A 7,500-nucleotide genomic window follows, 5' to 3' on the forward strand; every position below is an offset into this window, starting at 1 on the left:
TAGGTGCGCCTCACCTCGCAATGAGGACGAGACGCCCCGGGAGTGCGGAGGCCGCCGCCCCGTGAAGGGCGGGGAAGCCCCATCCTCCCTCGGCCCGCGCAAGGCGAGACCTTCACTTTCATTACGCCTTTAGGTTTCGTACAGCCCAATGACTCGCGCACATGTTAGACTCCTTGGTCCGTGTTTCAAGACGGGTCGTGAAATTGTCCAAAGCTGAAGCGCCGCTGACGGGAGCGATTATTCCGCCCGAGAGCATCCCGAGCCAACAGCGGCGCGGGTCCGGGGCCGGGCCAGGTAGGTCCGTCATCCGGGAAGAACCGCGCGCGCTTGCCGGGAGCCCGAGCGCCCAAAGGGGCGAATCGACTCCTCCAGATATACCGCCGAGCAGCCAGCCAGGACACCGGGGCTCTGCCCAACAGACGCGAACCGAGGCCCGCGGAAGGACAGGCTGCGCACCCGGGCCGTAGGCCGGCACCCAGCGGGTCGCGACGTCCTACTAGGGGAGAAGTGCGGCCCACCGCACACCGGAACGGCCCCACCCCGCGGCGAGTGGAAAGGCAACCGGACACGACCCCGCCGCGGATTGCTCCGCGCGGGCGGCCGGCCCCATCTGCCGAGGGCGGGGGCCAGTGGCCGGATGGGCGTGAATCTCACCCGTTCGACCTTTCGGACTTCTCACGTTTACCCCAGAACGGTTTCACGTACTTTTGAACTCTCTCTTCAAAGTTCTTTTCAACTTTCCCTCACGGTACTTGTTCGCTATCGGTCTCGTGGTCATATTTAGTCTCAGATGGAGTTTACCACCCACTTGGAGCTGCACTCTCAAGCAACCCGACTCGAAGGAGAGGTCCCGCCGACGCTCGCACCGGCCGCTACGGGCCTGGCACCCTCTACGGGCCGTGGCCTCATTCAAGTTGGACTTGGGCTCGGCGCGAGGCGTCGGGGTAGTGGACCCTCCCAAACACCACATGCCACGACAGGCGGCAGCCTGCGGGGTTCGGTGCTGGACTCTTCCCTGTTCGCTCGCCGCTACTGGGGGAATCCTTGTTAGTTTCTTTTCCTCCGCTTAGTAATATGCTTAAATTCAGCGGGTAGTCTCGCCTGCTCTGAGGTCGTTGTACGAGGTGTCGCACGCCACACCGCCAGCCGGCTGTGCACGCTACCGAGAAAGTACCGGTATGCGAACCGCCAGGCGACGGGCGCGCATCGCACGTTTAAGGAGACGCGGCCGGCCACACAGGCGACCACGACACTCCCACGTCTCCGAAGCGGGACAAACGCCGCGCGCTTCAGTATACGTAGCCGACCCTCAGCCAGACGTGGCCCGGGAACGGAATCCATGGACCGCAATGTGCGTTCGAAACGTCGATGTTCATGTGTCCTGCAGTTCACATGTCGACGCGCAATTTGCTGCGTTCTTCATCGACCCACGAGCCGAGTGATCCACCGTCCTGGGTGATCTTTTCCTTTTCAGTCTCCCACTGTCTCTTTCAAGACAGTAGCATTTGCGGGACTGAGGCGTCTGACGGCCCCTGTTCCACTATTTTTTTTGTGTCCAACGGCCTCACAGCCGATGGGCGTCGTACGGCTCCACACCGGAGCGGACAGGCACTCGGGCGAACGTCATTCAAAACCGGCGCCAGGCGCCAGGTACCGCAGGCCAGCCGCTCCAGAGCTTCAGCGCTCGTACCACACAACAACAACACTTCCGCTAGTTTTGAGAGGCACGCGTGGTTCCGCACGCGGCGCACGGCCACTGCCGTACAGGTAGCGTGTTGCGCGACACGACACGCACATCGAAAGACATGCAGTCTAGTCGGTAATGATCCTTCCGCAGGTTCACCTACGGAAACCTTGTTACGACTTTTACTTCCTCTAAATGATCAAGTTTGGTCATCTTTCCGGTAGCATCGGCAACGACAGAGTCGATGCCGCGTACCAGTCCGAAGACCTCACTAAATCATTCAATCGGTAGTAGCGACGGGCGGTGTGTACAAAGGGCAGGGACGTAATCAACGCGAGCTTATGACTCGCGCTTACTGGGAATTCCTCGTTCATGGGGAACAATTGCAAGCCCCAATCTCTAGCACGAAGGAGGTTCAGCGGGTTACCCCGACCTTTCGGCCTAGGAAGACACGCTGATTCCTTCAGTGTAGCGCGCGTGCGGCCCAGAACATCTAAGGGCATCACAGACCTGTTATTGCTCAATCTCGTGCGGCTAGAAGCCGCCTGTCCCTCTAAGAAGAAAAGTAATCGCTGACAGCACGAAGGATGTCACGCGACTAGTTAGCAGGCTAGAGTCTCGTTCGTTATCGGAATTAACCAGACAAATCGCTCCACCAACTAAGAACGGCCATGCACCACCACCCACCGAATCAAGAAAGAGCTATCAATCTGTCAATCCTTCCGGTGTCCGGGCCTGGTGAGGTTTCCCGTGTTGAGTCAAATTAAGCCGCAGGCTCCACTCCTGGTGGTGCCCTTCCGTCAATTCCTTTAAGTTTCAGCTTTGCAACCATACTTCCCCCGGAACCCAAAAGCTTTGGTTTCCCGGAGGCTGCCCGCCGAGTCATCGGAGGAACTGCGGCGGATCGCTGGCTGGCATCGTTTATGGTTAGAACTAGGGCGGTATCTGATCGCCTTCGAACCTCTAACTTTCGTTCTTGATTAATGAAAACATACTTGGCAAATGCTTTCGCTTCTGTTCGTCTTGCGACGATCCAAGAATTTCACCTCTAACGTCGCAATACGAATGCCCCCGCCTGTCCCTATTAATCATTACCTCGGGTTCCGAAAACCAACAAAATAGAACCGAGGTCCTATTCCATTATTCCATGCACACAGTATTCAGGCGGGCTTGCCTGCTTTAAGCACTCTAATTTGTTCAAAGTAAACGTGCCGGCCCACCGAGACACTCAACAAAGAGCACCCTGGTAGGATTTAAACGGGGTCCGCCTCGGGACGCGAAAGCACCCCTTCGGCTCGCCCCACCGGCAGGACGTCCCACGATACATGCCAGTTAAACACCGACGGGCGGTGAACCAACAGCGTGGGACACAAATCCAACTACGAGCTTTTTAACCGCAACAACTTTAATATACGCTATTGGAGCTGGAATTACCGCGGCTGCTGGCACCAGACTTGCCCTCCAATAGATACTCGTTAAAGGATTTAAAGTGTACTCATTCCGATTACGGGGCCTCGGATGAGTCCCGTATCGTTATTTTTCGTCACTACCTCCCCGTGCCGGGAGTGGGTAATTTGCGCGCCTGCTGCCTTCCTTGGATGTGGTAGCCGTTTCTCAGGCTCCCTCTCCGGAATCGAACCCTGATTCCCCGTTACCCGTTACAACCATGGTAGGCGCAGAACCTACCATCGACAGTTGATAAGGCAGACATTTGAAAGATGCGTCGCCGGTACGAGGACCGTGCGATCAGCCCAAAGTTATTCAGAGTCACCAAGGCAAACGGACCAGACAAGCCAATCCGATTGGTTTTGATCTAATAAAAGCGTCCCTTCCATCTCTGGTCGGGACTCTGTTTGCATGTATTAGCTCTAGAATTACCACAGTTATCCAAGTAACGTGGGTACGATCTAAGGAACCATAACTGATTTAATGAGCCATTCGCGGTTTCACCTTAATGCGGCTTGTACTGAGACATGCATGGCTTAATCTTTGAGACAAGCATATGACTACTGGCAGGATCAACCAGGGAGCTGCGTCAACTAGAGCTGAGCAGCCGGCCGCCCGGGAGTGTGTCCCGGGGGCCCGCGCGAACACGCAAGCGTCCGCTCAATTATTCTGCAAACAGGAGGAGGCCGAGCTCCCCTGCACGATACACCTCGAAACCCTCTCAGGTCCCGGCGGCGCGCAGCGCCGTCCTAGGTACTTGGTCGGTTTCGAGAGAGGCGCAATCGCCCGGAGTTAGGCGAGTAGACGGTTTTAGTGCGAACACCCTTGCTCCCAACTGAGCTTGCCGCTGCCGACAGAGGCCCGGGAGCGTGCTGTCGTGGCATTGCCGGCGGGAGACAACACGCGCCACCTATGGTGACCGGCAGCTCCAACGCCAGCGCCACACAAGGGCAAAGCCCCACTTGGGTGCAGAAGCGAACTCTCCCAGCACAGCGCACGCGCCAACACGTCCGCACAACTGCGATACAAACCACCTGCGAGAACCGCTGGGGCGACCGAGCAGCAGACGGCGTCGCGGCGCCGAGTGCCAGGCGGCGGCGCATCCTCAACGCACACAGTCCTCAATCAGACCAGCACACTGCAGATGTCCACCGCGCTTCGCACCGGGCTCGGCTGAACCAACTTTGGCCGCCAGGCGCCGCGTGCAGGGTGCGCCGCAGCGTAGCTGCGCCGCCTGCCGGGCCCGTCGGCTGGCGCTCCTGCCACTCGGCGCCCCCCACCAGCCGCCTGTTGCGCGTGCGCCCACGCAGCGCGCGGCCAACACGCCGGGCGGCCCCCCTTCACCGGCCGGGAACAGTCCCACCAAGCCACCGCCGCGTATCGCTTCATACCCACATGGGCCTAGTCACGCGTGTGGATGTGGCGGGTACCGCTGAAACAACCGGTTAATAGCTGTACCGATCGTCGCCATCACAGATTCACCTCCAGCGTGAACAACCGCTCAACAACGGATTTCCAGTTCATTTGCGTATCTTGGGCAGTAAACGTAGATGTCCACCTACATTTGCGAATTCAACAATTCTTGCATGCCAGGATGTCATGTGTCACGACACGCTACATCAGACCACATACACACTGCGACATGTGCAGAAGAGAACACGTGGAAGGTGGCCCGCGCACGTATGCGATGTACCTTCCGCGATCCACTGTCAACCGGCATCTGCGGCATGTCCCAGATATGGAACGCGGTCCACCAGGGTAGCACTTTGTGTGAGGCAATACGACAAAGTCGGAATACACGCGTCACTACATCAGACGGCTCACGCTGACCTGACCTGACCTGACTCACCGCACCACCACCCCCAGCGACCCAGGGTGACATACAATGCGTTCGTACGTTCCTCCCACACGCCTCTACGGCGTACCACAGTGCAACCTAGCTGTTATTGGGAGACGAGACAAGTAGCATCAAGCACAACATATGGAAATTGAGATTCGACACCGTTGGGCACAGCCAGCGTACGGTCACACGTATCACACTACTTCACTCTGTACGTAACGACCGATGATCGGTACAGCGTGTGGGTTACGCGTACGACATCAGCGGACAATGGACACAGACCATACCACGACGTACACTGAGGGCGTCGACATCTGAATGCAACTGAACAGCTGCGAGGCTCATTTAACACTCAAACGCCAGACCGACCAGCTTGAGAGGACAGAGACACAAAGAGGGGGACAGAGGGGGACAGAGGGGGGGGAGGGGGGGGGTCGGCGATATAGTCCTATTGCAGTACAATTGACAGTGGATAGCAGGAATATGTGGAAAGTAAGCAACACTCGCAAGACATCTACATGAGGATAACAACGACACCAGAGATTCCGAGCAGTGAACTATGTTAGGCAAAGGGACAACGTGGGTTAGGTTAAGGGACAACGTGGGTTAGGTTAAGGGACAACGTGGGTTAGGTTAAGGGACAACGTGGGTTAGGTTAAGGGACAACGTGGGTTAGGTTAAGGGACAACGTGGGTTAGGTTAAGGGACAACGTGGGTTAGGTTAAGGGACAACGTGGGTTAGGTTAAGGGACAACGTGGGTTAGGTTAAGGGACAACGTGGGTTAGGTTAAGGGACAACGTGGGTTAGGTTAAGGGACAACGTCGGTTAGGTTAAGGGACAACGTGGGTTAGGTTAAGGGACAACGTGGGTTAGGTTAAGGGACAACGTGGGTTAGGTTAAGGGACAACGTGGGTTAGGTTAAGGGACAACGTGGGTTAGGTTAAGGGACAACTTGAGTTAGGTTAAGGGACAACTTGAGTTAGGTTAAGGGACAACTTGAGTTAGGTTAAGGGACAACTTGAGTTAGGTTAAGGGACAACTTGAGTTAGGTTAAGGGACAACTTGAGTTAGGTTAAGGGACAACTTGAGTTAGGTTAAGGGACAACTTGAGTTAGGTTAAGGGACAAATTGAGTTAGGTTAAGGGACAAATTGAGTTAGGTTAAGGGACAAATTGAGTTAGGTTAAGGGACAAATTGAGTTAGGTTAAGGGACAAATTGAGTTAGGTTAAGGGACAAATTGAGTTAGGTTAAGGGACAACTTGAGTTAGGTTAAGGGACAAATTGAGTTAGGTTAAGGGACAACTTGAGTTAGGTTAAGGGACAACTTGAGTTAGGTTAAGGGACAACTTGAGTTAGGTTAAGGGACAACTTGAGTTAGGTTAAGGGACAACTTGAGTTAGGTTAAGGGACAACTTGAGTTAGGTTAAGGGACAAATTGAGTTAGGTTAAGGGACAAATTGAGTTAGGTTAAGGGACAAATTGAGTTAGGTTAAGGGACAAATTGAGTTAGGTTAAGGGACAAATTGAGTTAGGTTAAGGGACAACTTGAGTTAGGTTAAGGGACAACTTGAGTTAGGTTAAGGGACAACTTGAGTTAGGTTAAGGGACAAATTGAGTTAGGTTAAGGGACAAATTGAGTTAGGTTAAGGGACAAATTGAGTTAGGTTAAGGGACAAATTGAGTTAGGTTAAGGGACAACTTGAGTTAGGTTAAGGGACAACTTGAGTTAGGTTAAGGGACAAATTGAGTTAGGTTAAGGGACAACTTGAGTTAGGTTAAGGGACAACTTGAGTTAGGTTAAGGGACAACTTGAGTTAGGTTAAGGGACAACTTGAGTTAGGTTAAGGGACAACTTGAGTTAGGTTAAGGGACAACTTGAGTTAGGTTAAGGGACAACTTGAGTTAGGTTAAGGGACAACTTGAGTTAGGTTAAGGGACAACTTGAGTTAGGTTAAGGGACAAATTGAGTTAGGTTAAGGGACAAATTGAGTTAGGTTAAGGGACAAATTGAGTTAGGTTAAGGGACAAATTGAGTTAGGTTAAGGGACAACTTGAGTTAGGTTAAGGGACAACTTGAGTTAGGTTAAGGGACAACTTGAGTTAGGTTAAGGGACAACTTGAGTTAGGTTAAGGGACAACTTGAGTTAGGTTAAGGGACAAATTGAGTTAGGTTAAGGGACAAATTGAGTTAGGTTAAGGGACAACTTGAGTTAGGTTAAGGGACAACTTGAGTTAGGTTAAGGGACAAATTGAGTTAGGTTAAGGGACAAATTGAGTTAGGTTAAGCGATAATCTGGTACAGCCACAGTTAGGTTAAGCGATAATCTGGTACAGCCACAGTTAGGTTAAGCGATAATCTGGTACAGCCACAGTTAGGTTAAGCGATAATCTGGTACAGCCACAGTTAGGTTAAGCGATAATCTGGTACAGCCACAGTTAGGTTAAGCGATAATCTGGTACAGCCACAGTTAGGTTAAGCGATAAACTGGTACAGCCACAGTTAGGTTAAGCGATAAACTGGTACAGCC

At 53.5% G+C, this 7,500-nt stretch overlaps 3 non-coding genes across 3 annotated transcripts in view; all 3 read right to left on the bottom strand.

The window, feature by feature from the left end:
- The window catches only part of LOC126320796 (large subunit ribosomal RNA), a 4,222-nt gene extending 3,107 nt beyond the window's left edge, over positions 1-1,115 (bottom strand). The window contains exon 1 of the ribosomal RNA XR_007558263.1: positions 1-1,115. This exon is cut by the window's left edge and continues 3,107 nt beyond it. This is a non-coding gene — a ribosomal RNA (large subunit ribosomal RNA).
- Positions 1,116-1,303: 188 nt separating this feature from the next.
- LOC126320803 (5.8S ribosomal RNA) lies at positions 1,304-1,458 on the bottom strand. The gene has a single exon (XR_007558267.1). It is a non-coding gene; the product is annotated as a 5.8S ribosomal RNA (ribosomal RNA).
- A 362-nt stretch (positions 1,459-1,820) lies between these two features.
- On the bottom strand, positions 1,821-3,713 carry LOC126320792 (small subunit ribosomal RNA). Its single transcript, XR_007558259.1, has one exon. It is a non-coding gene; the product is annotated as a small subunit ribosomal RNA (ribosomal RNA).
- Between the last annotated feature and the right edge of the window lie 3,787 nt (positions 3,714-7,500).

The sequence above is a fragment of the Schistocerca gregaria genome, unplaced genomic scaffold (genome assembly GCF_023897955.1).
Source record: "Schistocerca gregaria isolate iqSchGreg1 unplaced genomic scaffold, iqSchGreg1.2 ptg000746l, whole genome shotgun sequence".
Taxonomy (NCBI): Eukaryota; Metazoa; Arthropoda; class Insecta; order Orthoptera; family Acrididae; genus Schistocerca; species Schistocerca gregaria.